We start from the raw sequence: 18248 nt of genomic DNA on the forward strand, positions 1-18248 counted from the left end.
TACCTTGTTATCATTATCCCTCCTTTATTTAACTATATCACATATTATTACATTTTAGCAAACTAATAGAATGTGCTTTTTTAAAAAATGAGTGCTATCACAATAAGTGACATGCGATTTACTTTTCTGTAGGATTACCATGTCTAGACTGCAAAAACCAGGTGGCTTTCAAGGCTTCTATTGAGATTTGTGCACCTCAAATATGGTAGCCCTAGCCTAGGTGAGTGCATTTGAGAATTGCAGCTTGCAGACCAGTCTAAAACATACATTATGCTGAGAATGCGACAGCTTATTTTTGGTGTGTTATGCATTTCCTCCTGTTCATATTATTCTCAGCAGATAAAATCAGCAATCCATGAGACCAGTGAAAAGACACAGGGTGTCTGATGGACAGAAACACGGAAGGAATTTCATATTTTTCTATTGCTTTTCTACTCCCTGCTCCATGTCTGTCCAGACTGCTTCTTTTCCCCCACCTGCAGCTTCAATGACATTTTTGAAAACAATGGGGAGTCTTGCTTGCAGCTGTCTTTCTAAGATCACCCAGATAAGATGTCAGGTAAGCCACACAGGAAGGTCATCTAGAAAATTGAAACTGTTGGATCATAGGTAGCTTCGGAAGCTTCTCCCAAAATTGCCACTGAGTTATTTATTTGTATGTTTTTATATGTGACAGAAGGAGAAAATTATTTAATACACTTTGTTCTAACATTTATTTACAGTCACACTATACTTGTTTTATTTCTTTGGGCTTCTTTTTGGAGACTTTCTACCCGTTAGAGTTTGGAAATGTCAGGACATCTTAAGCAGGACAGTCATTTCCAAACTAGTCTATGCCTAGGATCCAATCAGACAGTTTTGAAAGGGCATGTGCCACTGACCTATCTTTCCTCCATTCCAATTCAGAAATTTCAGTGTGCGTTTACCTTGGCTAGGTTGGACATATTATCTCCATAGTTTGATGGGGCATGTGAAAAATACTAAAACATATGAAGAATGGTTGCAGAGATTGGGTATGTCTAGTCTAGTCTAGTCTGGTGAAAAGAAGGACTAGGGGTGACATGATAGCAGTCTTCCAATATTTGAGGAGCTTCCACAGAGAGGTCAACCTATTTTTCAAAGCACCAAAAGGCAAGACAAGAAACAACAGATGGAAACTAATCAAGGAGAGAACCAACCTAGAGGTAAGGAGAAATTTCCTAACAGTGACAATAATTAATAATTAAGTGGAATGGCTTGTCTTCAGAAGTTGTGGGTACTCCATCACTGGAGGCTTTTAAGAAGAGACTGGACAACTACTTATGCAGTTATTGGTATAGGCTCTCCTAATCGTGTGTGGGGTTGGACTAGAAGGTCCCTTCCAATCAGTGGTGGGATCCTGCCAGTTTAACAACCGGTTCAGCGATCGCATGTTTCGTTACACGCTCACGGGTGGAAGGTAACTGTGCATGCAGTTTTATCAAACCTTACCTTCCACGCTACTTCTTGGGGAGTAACACAGCTGAGGTGTGGCAATCTGCTCTGCCGTGCTAATCAGATGAGAGGCTATAAGTAAGTAAAGCGCAATGGTAAGCGGGCCAATCTGATCATCAGAACTACCAGTTTCCTGAACCAGTCTGAACCCGCTGAATCCCATCCCTGCTTCCAATTCAGTTATTCCCCGTATCAGCAGATACGCCCTTGTAAGAATAGTTTGTGGAGCCCCTGAGCTACATTCTCCTTAGTTGCACTGATGAAGTTGCCTTGTTAGGGTAATAAAATGTCTGCAAGAAAACAAGCAAACTCAGAGAGCACCGAGGACCCCTCATAATTGATATACCATATATTATGTTTTGCAGCTTTAAGGCCATAATAAGTGTAAAAACCAATTTTGTGTAGTGGTTAAGGCATCAGGCTAGAAACAGGAGACTGGGAGTTCTAGCCCTGCCTTAGGTGAAAAACCAGAAGAATGACCTTGGGCCAGCCGTAAGAAGTAGGTGATGGCAAACCACTTCTAAAAATCTTGCCAAGAAAACTGCAAGAACTTGTCCAGGTAGTTGTCAAGTGCCAACACTGACTCAGAGGCATGTTAAAGATTGTGATAATTACTCTCTTATCCTTCAATTCTACCACATTAGGCCTTATTCAATTCACTTATTAATGACCTGCTGTCCTTTAAAATTCTAGAACCAATATATTCATGAGAAATAAAGTTCCACCTTCTGTTAAGAGGTGGGCAAGGAATAGGCTGACACAGCTGAGGTAATTCAAACAGTTTAATCACAACAGGTCTTACAGCAAAATACAGGAGAGAACCAAAGCTTTCCCTGCTTGACAGCTATTTATATGGAGCTGTCAAGCAGGGCAACCAATCAGGGGAGAGAAAAGGCTCGCGTTTAGCCAAGCCGCGTCTTATCCAATCAGACGCGGCTTAGCTGTTGCCGGCAGTCAGGCAGGGAAAGCCTGACGTCATTGGAAGAATACTACACCTTCAGCTTCAGGAAGGTTGATCATCCCTGCTTTGCAGTCACTGTTTAATGACCAGGAGACCCATGGAAGGTTTCTGAGGGAATGAAGAAAGGCAAAGCAGCTGGCCCTTGCCCCACGCAGGACTATGTTCCTTAGGAATGCCAGAACTGCACAATCAATTATTATGTGTGCATCCCTCTTACTTCTTGCAGTTCCTTTACTTTTCTTTGCAGAGGTCGACTTCTGATGATTTGTTATAGATCAACTCAACTGTAATAAAGGAGCCCTGTTGAGGCTGAAATGACTCTTCCCTTATCTCTTAAGGGTAATGCTCCCAGTGTGTGGCCCTGTATCCAGGTTACTGTGGATCTCTAAGCATTGGACAGAAAAGCATGGTAGGTCTACCAGACTCGAGTTGAAAGACTCAGAATGACCACTAGACAGAAATCAAGGATTAGAGTATTGTGTGCTAAAACCAAGGAGGTATTTATCTGTGAGACTTCACATTCTGCAAGCAAGCCAATGCAGTGTCATTTCAGCAAGCTTTCAGCCACAAATGAAAGAGATTACATATAGATGTCATGGAGTGAGTTTCATTTACTGCGAATGAAAGCCCCAATGTGAGGTGTACATTGGTGCAACAAATCTCTCCACTGGTGATCCAGAGAGGTTCTCAGGTTAGGGCCTAGAGGTCAATATTGGCAGCAATGTACTGATTTGCATTGCTTGCAGCTTAGTTTGGCTGTAGAGAGAAACAACGGAGACAGAAGACAGATTCCCTGAAGGGCTAATTGTTTAAATAAACAATGTTACATACCATTGATAGGTTTGCTTTATGTATCCTGTTTGCTGACTACTTTTCAATGAAAAGTAGGCTAAATATTCTTAAGGTAAAGGTAAAGGTTCCCTTCGCACATATGTGCTAGTCGTTCCTGGCTATTAATAGGAGTAGTTTAATAAAAGTAAAGGTAAAGGTTCCCCTTGCACATATATGCTAGACATTCCCGACTCTAGGGGACGGTGCTCATCTCTGTTTCAAAGCCCGAAGAGCCAGCGCTGTCCAAAGTCCTATTACATTCTTACCAACAAATATTCTTACCAACAAATAAACAATAAACAGAATGATCCCTGCTTGCCAGAATTGGTTATTAAGACAATTATTTTATTACGCCTATTCAAGTTCACAAAATAGTTTGCAAGATTAGGTACCATGAAAAATATATCATTTAGGCTATCCCACTTTGAAGGAAATATTTTTTTTACTGATAATACTTTAAATCCATTTCTAAAATTGACCTACTTTATTCTACTATGTGAAGTCTACAATATAGCTTCTATTAAGCTATTGCTATTAAACTATTCGGGATGCGGTGGCTCAGTGGCTAAGACACTGAGCTTGTCAATCAGAAAGGTCAGCAGTTCAAATCCCTAGTGCTGCATAATGGAGTGAGCTCCCGTTATTTGTCCCAGCTTCTGCCAACCTAGCAGTTCGAAAGCATATAAAAATGCAAGTAGAAAAATAAGGACCACTTTGGTGGGAAGGTAACAGTGTTCTGTGCGCTTTTGGCATTTAGTCATGCTGGCCACATGACCACAGAGATGTCTTCGGACAGCGCTGGCTCTTCGGCTTTGAAACGGAGATGAGCACTGTCCCCTAGCGTAGGGAATGACTAGCATATATGTGCAAGGGGAACCTTTACCTTTACTTTTATTAAACTATTCCTATTAATAAACTATATTAAACGTGAGTTTGAACCCATGTTCTACTGTTACAAATCTAGTTTCACTGCACATTTATTTTCCCTCTACAAACAAACCTGGGTATTTCACCTCAGAATTTTAGCTGAATTCCAATAAAAATGTCTTTTTAAGAAATAAAATATTCAGAAACAGATTAACCATTGTTTGTTCCCCACTCTAACATTCTTTTGAAACTCTAGGTGCAAGATGACGCTATCTCAACATCTGGTAGAAGTTTGCTTTAAGGCCTGCAGCCTTCTCTCATATTATATCTTGAAATTGAAACTCTACAATTTAAATCTCCATCTCTAGTTCTCCCTCCTTTTTTCTTTATTCCCCAGTTAGCTTGATGAAGAGTTCTGGAGGGCTCAAAGACTTGCATACTATTCTGTGACCTTCAGTAGGCTTCATTTAAATGCTATCCTCATCCGGATTTTGCAGTGATAACAAATGTTTCCAAAAGCAGGCCAGTGTATAGAGGGAAATGGAGAATTTTGACATAACGCAGCTGACTTTTTTAGGTTAAGCAATCCTACCAAAGTTCAAAGCGTACGTGGAAAGCAAAAAGTAATGAAAGGAAACAGTTTGATGGAGTCCACAAATGATAGCATAATTGCTTTGAAAATTATTATTTTTTTAACCAAATGATTATCCCTTGAGATATAATTGCATTCCATGAATCATATTTTATCCCAGAAAAGTGGAATAAATGACTAATTTCTTGGATTAACAAAGAGTTGCAATCTATAATAACATGAGATGAAGGTAGACAAACTTTGTTCTCTGAAGGATCAAGGGAATGAGTTGAGTAGACACAGAATTCAATTGGGGGCCAATCTAGATGTCATGAGAACTCCTGCCAAGCCTACATCTTCCTTCATGGTGCTCTCATGATTCAGGCCTTTTTCTCTCCAACAAGACTCACTTGTTGGGGGGAAATGTTGTAGTATTAAACCCAAAGGAGGTATATTAAGCAATATATAGACAATTCCTTAGAGTAAGAACCATTCACCAGTGGAACAGCTTGCCTTCAGAAATTGGGGGTGCTTCATCACTGGAGCTTTTTAAGAAGAGACTGGATAGCCCCTTGTCTCAAATTGTATAGGTCTCCTCCTTGAGCAGGGATTGGACTAGAGGTCCCCTAAGGTCCCCTTCAGCTCTATTCTGATTGATTGATTGAAGATAAAATGATAAACATTGCCTCATTTTTGGTATTTGATAACTTCATCGACATGTCCATGCAACGTAGCTTTGGAAATGGTTTGTAAGTAGACCACACACCTTCTGAAACATCATTTAAAGGTCCAGGAAATATCCTTGCCTGTTATAAATGTCGGTATGAGCCAATGGAAGTCTTCAGTGAGTCATAACTAGACTTGGGGTTCTTTCAAATGCTTTCTGAAGAACCAGAACTGTTCTAGAATACTGATAGCATGGAATTGCTCCTAAATAGTACAAGGTATTATTATTTTCTTTCAGGACTTAAATGAACAACAGAAGGTTGCTTGGGATGAGACTTAATTATGTACCCTACTTCTACATTGCCTATATCCCAATGCAGCAGGGAAGCACTCAAACCTTTTGAGGTAAGCATCCCACGTTTCGGTGGCCAGGCTGAATGCCGAGAATGCCGGTTGGGTAGCCATCCTGAAAAGGACGGTGTGTTTGAAGTATCAGAGAGAAAAAACAAATTCAGCAATGAGCAACGTCTCGTCGCTTCCTGACTTGAGACAGCTCTGACAGTGACTTCGCCTTTGTCCTTTACCTCAGACCTGATCCCACCTTCGTCGCCAGTGTTCTGTAGGGAGAACGAGACAGACAGGGACTGAGGCAAGGCAGGTTGAAGCTAACACAACCTTTATTAACAGTGACAAACAGCTCAGAAGTACGGCAAATCTCAGATAGGCAAACAGCAAGCAAATGACAGCTGACAGCTCTTTTATAGTCGAGCTGTCAGACGATAGACCAATCAGGTGGCTGGATTCTCCCGCCGGCTGGCTGCTGCATCTTGGCCAATCAGGGGCGACCAATGTAAGTCTATGGCAGGAGAAGTTAGCAAGGCAAGTCTATGGCAGGAGAGTTTAATACACAACAATGACCAGCAGCAGGGTGGATGGATTTGCTTATATTGGTGATAGATTACATTGGTGGTGGGTACACTGTTGGGAGAAAGGGCAGATTAGGGGGAGATCATCGTGGCAAAAATCTATTTATGTAGTTGCTAAGAGTTGAAAATGACTATAATCAATCAATGGAGAATTTTGAGGACAGGACCTGGCAATCACACTGAAGTTTTTTCAAACCACTATTACAACTATTAATAACATTTTAAGTTGACCTCAACTTAAATTCAGTTTTATTATAGTTTATTTCCTTTGTATTAATGAAATGAATTGTAGTGACCCTATGAAAGCTTAATTATGGCTCTTAAAATTTGTCTCAAATATTGATTTAGAATTTTTAAAGTACATTAACATTTTATTGCCCCTTAATTTAATTCTGAATATGTAACTTTTATTAATATTCTATCCCAGTTATTTTTTGTTCTTATATCTTGATTACCCTGAGAACCGTACTTGTACATTTTATTCCATTTATTTAAACTTCTACATTTGTTATTCAATTTTTCTTATATGTTATAATTTCTGTTATGAAATTGTATTATTTACTGGACAATGATGGCAATAGGTTTGATTCTGTTTGTACAGAATGGATGACTATCTTTAATCCTTTTTATCAAAAGGTATGTACAAATAAATAGACATATTGCCTTTGGTTACAACTTTCCCATAACCAGATCCTGTCCCTTAGACATTATAGATGGAAGAGGAAAGGCTGAAGTTGAACGCAGGTAAGACCAAGTTACTATTTGTTCATCAGAGTCCTCTGTCAAAGCTGGTGTTATGTCTGAATGGGCAAAAGTGAAGAAACAGATTCATAATTTGAGCATCCTCTTGAACTCACAGCTCACGTTCCATAAGCAGGTTAATATTCCAGTTGTGACCTTACCTGGTGCAGGAGAACTTAGCTACAATGATTCATACTTATATCATCACCCATATTGACTATTGAGATGGTTTTTAAATGGTGATGTTCTTAAAGACCACTTGAGTACTACAGCTGTGTAATGTTCTCTGTACTTACAAGCCCCCAGCATTAGGAGTAGATAACATCAATTCTATGGGTCCTGTCCTGATTGCCTGTCAGTTTCTGGGTCTAATTTAAAATGCTGGTGTCAACCAATAAAGTCTTTTATGGCTTGGCAGCTAAATACTTGCAGGGCTGCTTGTTTCAACACTCATTGGCCCAGACCGGTCATTCTCTTTCACCCACCCCACCCCACCCCACCCCACCCCACCCCACCCCACAGCTTGTTGTCATTGGGAAAATAAGAGGAGGAAGCCTCAGGGTACCAAGTAATACACCCATAGCAAACAGAACTCCGAGGCAGTTAGATTCCTCAAAGAACAATTTATCTGGATGTATCATATTGGCCCAAATTGGTGAAAACCGACTCTGAAACTTCCCATGTTTTTTACCTAATGAAAAGTAAAAGTTTCTTCCCTTTCTCAAACAATATCACATGGTCCAATCAAGGTGCTATCCGGTTGTTTGGTAACTTCACTCCTCTTCCTCTGATCACCTGTGGGAATGCCCTTGGTTCCCAGGATAAAGTATTTTGTTTTGGCTACAAAACCCGAGCTTTCTCTATTCCCCCCTCCCTATCCCTCAGCTCTAGTGTGATAACATTGAACCCTTAAAACGGCCTTGGTTGGGCCAGCTTCAGGGTTGATAGGAAAGAATATTAGGTACATTTGCCACCTGAAATTACTTATATATTATAAAGATGGGATAAACGTCTAATAAACTACCGTAAATAAGCTATTACATCATCCAAGGAGAAGCAGCTCATAGCTGCATATCTCTGAGAGGTGAATGGGGCCAAAGGTAGGAGCTGTGGTGGTGGTGTAGTGGACAGAATGCAGTATTGCAGGCAAACTCTGCCCACTGCCAGAAGTTTGATCCTCACTGGCTCAAGATTCAATCTTCCATCCTTCTGAGGTTGATAAAATGAGGACCCAGACTGTTGGGGACAATATGCTGACTCTGTAAACCACTTAGAAAAAGCTGTAAAGCATTATGAATCAGTATATAAGCCTAAGTGCCATTGCTATTGCTAGAAGGCACTGCTTCTCAATGGTAGGATCAGTCCTTTAGGATAACCTCCTGATGGAGATCCAATTAGTCCTCTTCCTGTAGGTTTTCCAGCAAATGTTAAAAGCAGAACTATTTTAGAGGACTTTCTCTTAATTTCATGCACCGAGCCATCTTTTACTCTTTTACTTTAATGCCTTTTATTTTTTTATTGAGTTGGTTTATTCTTGCTTTGGGGGCTTTATGACTGTTAGTTAATATGCTTTTTTAATCGTACAAGGAATATTTAACTTTTTCCTATGCTCTACATCATGTTATCTGTCAAAAAGTGCTACATTGCAGTGACATGTAAGGGATAAAAATAAATAAAATTACATTTGGTAATTATGACAGAAATCAATCTCCCTCAGAGGAATAGGGCTAAGTAATTCCTTTAAAAGATTCTGAAATTGGTTTTTTTTTTTTGGGGGGGGGGGGCTGCTAAGGATCAGTTTGGGACATGTAAAGTTATCTTAACAGTTACCATTTTTAGAAGATAAGTCTAACCTAATCACCATTTCCATCAGCTCTAAACCATCAGGCTTGCACGACTTCATAAACAAGACCCTTTTGCCCTTGCAAGACTGAATTTCTAAAAGGTGAACTTTTAGTTAAGGCCAAGAATTGTTCAGAAGATACTATCACCCTGGGTGATTATCACACCCATGCCCCAATTTTTGTTTCAGGAGGCTTCAGGGGGGACTGCTAGCAAAACTGGACACAGCCTCCCACCATACCCAGTTTTTGGTTTCAGGAGGCTTCAGGGAGGACTGCTAGGCCCAAAATGGGGCGTGGGAGGGAGCACAGGGGGGGGCGTGCACGTGCACAGAGGGGAGGGGGAGCACAGGAGGGACATGCACGTATGCGCAGAGGGACACATTGCATTAGGGGTGTGGGCATGCCCATGTGTGCTTTTGCGCACACCTGCGCAATTTCAGCACACAAGGAGATAAAGGTTAGCCATCACTGAACTATAGGTAGTCAACAAGATAGATTATAATTAACATTCAGAATGAAGTTCCATCAATAAAGTAGTTTTCAAAACTTTGCTGAGTTGTTAAACTATTGTCATTTTTTTGCCTCATTTCTAGTAATAAGATTGACTAATACAGATTATCCTTGACTATGACCACAATTGAGCCCAACATTTCTGTTCTTAAGTGATACATCTATTAAGTGTGTTTTGCCACATTTTACGAACTTTCTTGCCCCAGGGATTAAGTGAATGACCACAGTTGTTAAATTGGTAATAAAATTGTTAAGTGAATCTGGCTTCCCTATTGACTTTGCTTGTCAGAAGGTCAAGAAAGGTGATCACATGAAGACCAGATATTGCAACCGTCATAAATATGAACCAGTTGCCAAAGAACTGAATTTTGATGATGTGACCATGGGGATGCTACAATGGTTGTAAGTATGAAAAATGGCCATAAGTCACTTTTTTCAGTGCCGTTGTAACTTCGAACGGTCACTAAATGAACTGTTGTGAGTTGAGGACTACCTGTATTAGTTTAGGAAGAGAGGAAACGACAGCACAAGGTTATACAACCCTTTGCTTGGTTGAATGCTCTAAAATGGGACAAATCCAGTCTGACCTAACTCCCAGTGTCATATATTTGTAGTATTAATTTGGAAGTATTTCATCGCCTGCCGGAGTTGGAGGACAGAATTTAATGAATTGTCCAGAGGTGGGCCTGGTTCCACCAAGAATAACACCAAAAGGGGCTTCTACAGCTGCAAGTGTTTTGTGGGTTGGAGTAGAAAACCTTGTACGCAGGACACAAACCTGGCACTGTCACACCGCAGAAATAATGGCTGAAAGGAATTTGATTGTAGAATCACAAGTGTCTTGAAGGATCGAAGAAGCTGCTTATTACCCTCTGGAGTAAATCAGCTTAACTACTCTTGATTCCTAGCCCAACCACAGGTTAACAAGAGTTACTTTTTATTGTTCTGATGAAATTTTTATGTAAGTTGAAAAATGACATGGAGGTTGTCCTGGATATGTATCAGATTTGGGGAGAAATCCACCAAGACCACAATGGAATTGTTGAAAAGGGCACTATCCCATTAACAAAAGTACAGCACATCAATAAGTGCATATCAGTACAGCACATCAATAAGTACAGAACATCAATAAGTGCACAATGAGGAAGGAAAAAAAGGGACCAGGATTGCAAATTTGTTATTAGCCTGTATGTGTCTACAAAGACATGCAATAGAATCCTAGGTGCATTGGTGAGAAGTGAGTCTGAAACCAAAGCAAAGCAGGTAGAATTCTGTACCACGGTAAGATGGGCTCAGAATCCCTAAGTAACCTGTTAGTATCTCTGGAGGAAACCAATTATATTATAATTATAATTCCAACAGAACTTTTGGTTCATATAAAAATACCCCTTGGGGTCCCCATTTTTAGGGGGTCAATGGTGCATTTTGAATTTCGAGAGAATATAGCTGACTGCGTCAACCAACTGTCAGGGAGGAGGTGTGGCTAATTGCAACGTGCAATTTTGTGGGGTTGCTTCTTCTCACTTTTGCCTGCTCCACCAATATGTTCTCTACTAAGACTGTACACAATGGTGCTTCTGGCCTCTGAAGTGTTGCCTCAGATTAGATGCAATGATTCAGTAGTGGGTGTCAAAAATTTGTAGAACCTATTCTGTAGGTGTGGCCTGTTTTGTGGGAGTGGCATGGCGATCATGTGACCGGGTGGGAGTGGCTTGGCAGTCATGTGACCGGGTGGGAATGGCTTGGCAGTCATGTGACTGGGTGGGAGTGGCTAGCTTGCAAAATGTGGTGAAACTCACTTAATAACGCTCTTGCTAGCAACCAAAATTTTGGGCTTAACTGTGATCATAAGTTCTCTTTCTTTCTTTCCTTCCATTCTTCCTTCTTTCTTTCTTATGTCTCTCTCTCCCTCTTTTTTTCCTTCCTTCTTTCCTTTCTCTTCCTCTTTCTTTTTCTTCCTTCCTTCCTTCCTTCCTTCCTTCCTTCCTTCTTTCTTTCTTTCTTTCTTTCTTTCTTTCTTTCTTTCTTTCTTTCTTTCTTTCTTTCTTTCTTTCTTGTGTCTCTCTCCCTCTTTCTTTCTTTCTTTCTTCCTTTCTTCCTCCCTTCCTTCTTGTGTCTCTCTCTCCAACTTCCTTTCTTCCTTTCTTCCTCTTTCCTTCTTTCTCTTTCTTTCTTTCTCTCTCTCTCTTTGTCTTTCTCTTTTCTCTCTCTCTCTCTCTCTCTCCCCCTCCCTTCCTTCCTCTTTCTTTCTCTCTTACTCTTTCTCTTTCTTTCTCTCTCTTTTCATCCCCCCTCTCTTACACACACATCCTTTCCAGTTGGCAAAAAAATCTGTTTTGCCAGCTGGGAGGTTGGTAAAGAGGCCTCACTATCCATTTAAAATAACCCTATCATCTTATGCACATTTAATACAATAATACAATAGTAGAGTTGGAAGGACAAGTTTGGTATGGACCAGCGGGGGAGAGAGAGAGATTGAGATCGAGCGGTGACCGGGCGGGTGAGGGGAGCGAGCAGGGGGGGGGAGACACCAGGGGAGAGACCATACCAGTACGGGGCCTCCAGCTCTAATGGTTTGCAAACGTACGCCCAATTTCTGGAACCAGTCCTGGCGTACCAGTGCATACCAGTAGAAACCCACCACTGCAATTATTCAATTCAAGGCCAGGCCTTGTCTTGAGAGAGCAAGAGCAGGCTGATCACTTCAGTGTCTCCTATCAGAATGCCAAGGTGGGCTGCCTCATTCTGAAGGATCATTTTTCCCAAAGGGCTGGTGGAAGCACTTTCTGCACAGGCACAGGACTGTTGAAAGGATTAGAATAGAAATAGAATAGAATAGAAAGGATAGAATAGAATAACAGAGTTGGAAGGGACCATGTCTAGTGTTGGAGCATTCACAACTTCTGGAAACAAGTTGTTCCATAGATTAATTGTCAGGAAAGTTCTCCTTAGTTCTAGGTTGCTTCTCTCCTTGGTTAGTTTCCACCCATTGCTTCTTGTTCTGCCCTCAGGTGCTTTGGAGAATAGTTTGATTCCCTCTTCTTTGTGGCAGCCCCTGAGATATTGGAACACTGCTCTCATGTCTCCCCTAGTCCTTCTTTCTCTTAAGCTAAACATACCCTTCTCACAAATGTTCTTCATATGTTTTAGCCTCCAGCCCTCTAATCATCTTTGTTGCTCTTCTGTGCACCCTTTCTAGGATTCCTAAGGGCTGTTTCAATACAGCTGGCACCTTTTGGGAAGTACTGAGGATGGCTCATTTTTACTTACAGTCTCCAATAAAGATGCATTTATGGAGGCTTCTGTTGAAGCTAGCGCTTGGAGCGTACTCTTTATCACTCCAGCTTTTCCCTGTAAAATTGGACATGGCTCACTTTAATACCTGCCTTGCTTAATAGCAACCAAACATCTGGTCTCAGTTGTGGTCTCAACTCAAGGGCTACTTGCAAAGGGTAAAGAAGATGTAAACTTTGGAATGTAGCTGCAAGCTTGCCAGAGTAGTGTTTCTTCTGATATAATCATATATTCTTCTTCCGTATAATCATATATGATTAATGGAAATGATGGTGCCCAAACCAGTTCAAGATTCATTTCAAGGACTGATGTAGTTTAGAGTTATCCAGGGTAAAGTGGACCTCTTCTGAAGAGGTACCCCACCCCCTTTTGGATCTCTTTAAAGCACATCCACTTCTTTTGTAAACGGCATACGATTTTTATGGGTGAATCTGGCAATCCTTCCATGTGTTTGTTAGAATTAAGGCATTTCATAAACCTGCCACCTGGTTGCCCTGTTATACTGATCTCTGAATAATATGATTTACAGGAGCACACACTGCTAGGCTGCTGAATACAGTCCTTGGATCTTGTTGGGACTTCATATTGGGGAGGGGACAAATATGACTCTGTAGTGTTCAAAATCTTTCTGCGACAAGGGAGTGATTTCATGATAGACTTAGAGCTTCTCCAGGAGAATATAAAGACTTTCTTCATGACCCCTCATTCTTCATGAGACCAATTGTTTGGTCTCCATGGCAAACACTGGGCTTCCCTCCATTTCCGGTAACACCACCACACATATCCTGAAACATGTTCTGACTTAGGCTTCCCCAGCAGCATGAAGCCGAGTTCTGGTCCCAACAACCCCCTTTTATTTAATTTACAGTGAATTCCTCTCCAGCAAAGTCCTGGCCCACAGTCTTTCAAGATAGTTCACAATTACCTACCTTTATCAGGCTTGGAGAGTGGCCAGGCCGATATCTTTCAGATGCCACAATACTTGGCAAGAATGCAGGAATGAACTAATTGTCTCCTGCAAACACCCTTCCCCTTTCGCTCCTCTTTTATTCCCTATGGGAGGGGCCATTCACCGTCCGCCTGTGGCCTTACTCCCAAGTCGATCCTTGTTCCTTAGCTGTTTCCTTTGTCTGACAACTCTGTGCATGCGCACACTGGGAACAGGTTCCATCTGTTTGTCTGCCTCACTGATGTCTGACTCCAAAGGCAGCTTATAACTGTCAGACGGCCCTGGTCCCATCTCTGCCTCTGATGCAGAGCCCTTATCAGAGCCTTCCCCAGACTCCAGGACTGGCCCATGTTTCTCCCCAGCCTCCTCACTGTCCGAATCTGCTGCCAGCTCTGTTGGCCGCTGGCGGGCTGCAACAAAACATTTAATTTATGCCTTACAAGTCATGTTAATAATCTGGTTGGTGAGGGCATTTTGGTCCATTAAGGGGATAAGAGCATCATTGATTGATCAATGATGTCCGAATAATAATTTGGGGTTCCAACTGGAGCAGGGGCTTGCACAAGAATAAATAAAAATGAGATCCAGACAGCTGAGAGGAAAGAAGAAATATTTATTCCTAAAAGCAAAACAATTTGCCTTTAGAGGCAGCTGCAGAGAAATGGGGTAAAGTGGTACAGTTAAATAGGGGAGCTTGTTCTGGGTGTGGAAGTGTCTAGGTGCTGATTCTAGGTTGATACTTGAGGGGCATGTAAGTATGGCTATGGTGTTTATTCTTGTTAGGGAGACCTAATTTAATTAACTGTATTTGTGTTTGCAGACATTATCCTTTGATATGTGGATTAGGAAAAGATTCCACACACACACCCCCTTGATATTTTTACTTGATTAATTTAGTTTCAGCTTGATAGTGGAGACAGACCATTGTGGATTCTGTTAATGTTTTAAGGGAAGATGGAAACAGTACAAAGAATAAAATATATTTTGATATAAAACTTTTCACAGTGACCTCCACAGAAGTGAAGAACCCCTAATATCTTATGGTAACAATTGAGCTTGCTGTGAAGAACAATATCAAAACCATTCCACTGAATAGGAAAAAAAAAGTTTAGAGGCAAAACAAAACTCCCGAAGAACCTTGGAAATATTGGCCGACATGGCCCAAAGGCTCGCACTACAGTTCATGTCTCGTGGCCTTGGCTATGATAAAAAGAGCCTTTGATCTTTTTCACTGCATTATTCCAAAGGCTACAACTTTCCATTTGGACGCTCGAAAGAAAGCTTGGCCAGTCCAAATCAGATAGCATGAGAATGGTGGATGCCATTTGCATTTGCCAAAGCCCGCAAGGGTGAGGTGGGGAAAGCCAGGATCATTTTCCTTTTCTTCCTGCGATTCCCCAGCCTCTTCCTTGTGAAGGAATTAAACGAAAAAGAGCAAACAAGCCACTTCAAAGCAAACGAGGCCCTTAATTTAGCATGCAGCGAAGATGGTGAGCTGTGAAGGTATTATCAGATTACAATGAAGGCCCACTTGCTCTCTGGAGGCCCTCATTTCTTTCCCGGCAGCGCTGTTAGAGCTGGAAGTCATAACCACAGATTATAGCAAAGAGCTTCCAAATTTCCACATCCCAGCCAAAGACTCTGCTCCTTACTAGCCTTCTGTTTTCATGATAAATAGCATAATGGTCCCACTAGCCAAAGGGAGAGGTTTCTGACTAAATGTTTCAGTTACTGATTAGCTTTGCGATGGAATATATAACCTAAATGGAGGCCAAAAGGGAGCCCAGGGCCTACATGCAATCAGCCAACATTATTTTGGGGGTCTCCCCACAGCATTTCAAAGTGGGTGGGGCCAAACTTTTAAGGGCTTTTTGGATGGGGGATAAATTTAAGTTAAACAAAAAAGGGTCTTCAGATTTAGAAAGGGCTTAAGGTATCCATAACAGATCAGGCCCTGGTCTAAAAACCGGGAAACCATAAAGTTTTAGTCTCGCCTCAAACATAAGAGATCCCTAGGAAAAAGGCAATGGCAAACCAGTTTTGAGAATGCTGCCAAGAAAATTGCATGGACTTCAGTCCCAGAAGTCAAGACTGACTTGAAGGCACACACACAATAGAGGGACTCTGCACCCTTCCCCCCAAAAGGGCTATATGTATCAGGCCTTAAATTCCTGAATGAAAGGTGGGACAAATCTAACAAATGAGAATTTGATCATGCATTATTGAAGGGATAAAAAAAACATAGAATAAAATATAGAATAACAGAGTTGGAAGGGAACTTGGAGGTCTTCTAGTCCAGCCCTTGCTTAGGCAGGAAACCCTACTCCACTTCAGACAAATGGTTATCCAATCTCTTCTTTAAAACTTCCAGTGTTGGACCATTCACAACTTCTGGAGGCAAGTTGTTCCACTGATTAATTCTTCTCACTGTCAAGAAATTTCTCTTCAGTTCTAAGTTGCATCTCTCCTTGATCAGTTTCCACCCATTGCTTCTTGTCCTTTCCTCAGGTGCTTTGGAGAATAGCTTGACTCCCTCTTGTTTGTGACAGTCCCTGAGATATTGGAACACTGCTATCATGTCTCCTCTAGACCTTCTTTTAATTAAACTACACATAACCAGTTCCTGCAACTGTTCTTCATATGTTTTAGCCTCCAGTCCCCTAATCATCTTTGTTGCTCTTCTCTGCACCCTTTCTAGACTCTCCACACCTTTTCTACATCGTGGCGACCAAAACTGAACGCAGTTTTCAAGTGGGGCCTTACCAAGGCATTATAACGTGATATTAACACTTCACATGATCTTGATTCTATCCCTCTGTTTATGTAAGATGACCAACTTTTTTACAATGAAAAGGAGGATAAATAAATTGGAAAAAAATATCGTAAATAAAAGAAATATTTTATTCATTGCAACAATAATACACTAAAATATGATATATGCATAATAAAAACATTTGTAACATTTTATATTGTAATTATGCTTACATGCCTGTTAATTATTATTTAAATGAATACTTTTCCATTGAATTGCCCCCTACTGCAATACAAAATTCTCCTCTGCAAATATTGCAGAAAACAATGGCATCTTTCTTTGATATGAGGAATGGAAATTCCTTTTTCAATTGATCGTTGAAATGGCATTTCCTCTTTTTTGATTTTTCCATTCCTAAATGAAATTTAAAATTAAAAATAAAATATAAAGCTACATGAACGATGCAAGCACATTATGAATAAATAAAATTAATTATAACAACTGAAACTTTAATAACATAAGCGAATAAACTTCACTAAAATTTAAATTTAAATTATTTTACACTTCTGTTGACAATAGGGTTGTATAAACTTGTAAATAAAATTATACATATTTGGAAATTATTAAATAGATAATGAATTAATAAAACACGAATTGTACTTACCTCTGTATAATTGAATATTGACTGAGAAAGAAATAATTACCGTGAGTCATTCAATTGCCGACGTGCCGTGAGTCTACTGCAGGCGTATGTGCCGTGTCGTGTTTCGGTAAGAAGTAAACAAAGCCATTTGCACACGGCACTCTCTCTCAAGGTCTCCCGTGCAGAGCGCATGAGTCTCATAATCGTGTCTTATACCGCACTATACCGAGCCTTGACGAATTGTCATATCAAATACAAATACGTCACATAATGCGCAACAGATTACTCTTCAAATATCAAAAAGGAGGACATCTAGGAGGACACTTTTCGAGGGAGGACAGAACTTACAAAAGAAGGACTGTCCTCCCTAAAGGAGGACGATTGGTCACCTTAGTTTATGTAGCCTAGAACTGTGCTGGCTTTTTTGGCAGCTGCAGCACATTGGTGGCTCATATTTAAGTGATTGTCCACTAGGACTCCAAGATCCCTCTGTGGTAGCTTTCAAGGATTGGTACACTACTTTGGTCTCTCCAGGACATTTTAAGTGGGCCAGATGAATGATGGTCCCAGTCCTATTCCCAGCCCCACACATCATGTATGTGAACAGGATTGTTGAGAAGGGAAGGGAAGAGAGAAAAAACTTTTTTCTCATCCCTCTATCTAGGGTTCCTAATCCAGATCATTGTTTTCCTTCTGCTAAAGCTTTGGGGTATCACTTGCCAAGAAGGCCACAATATAGGATTTCCCCCACCACTCTCTGACCCCTGAGGGACAAACCGGTAACTCACTGACTCTTCCCCAAAACCAAAAACCGGCACTTTAATTCAATGGTGTTGAATTAAATCATTGAACAGAACAGAATGGCAGGTGGTAGGAACCAGAACAATTCTGTGAATAGGCCAAAGCAGTTTTTCTTTACTGTTTTACAAGAATCGGGTCAGACTGACTGCATTCCCTTGGGAAAGAGTAAATAAAGACTTCACTATAAGGAGTCATTGGTACTCTATGGGCTTTGTCCTTTTCTTGCAGATGTTTCATTACCCAAATTAGGTAATGTCATCAGTGCTAGCAAGGAATGGGGTTTCCTCTCAGTTTATATTCCTGTCACTGTTGGTGGGGGTGACTTTAGAGGTTCTTTGGTTGGGATCTTTACTGCAGGCTTCTTTGGCAGTTCCTTGATTGGGGCATTGTTTACTTCTTGATTGTTGGTCTGATGTTAA

This window comes from Natrix helvetica (genome assembly GCF_964273705.1).
Source record: "Natrix helvetica genome assembly, chromosome: 1".
In the NCBI taxonomy this organism is placed as follows: Eukaryota; Metazoa; Chordata; class Lepidosauria; order Squamata; family Natricidae; genus Natrix; species Natrix helvetica.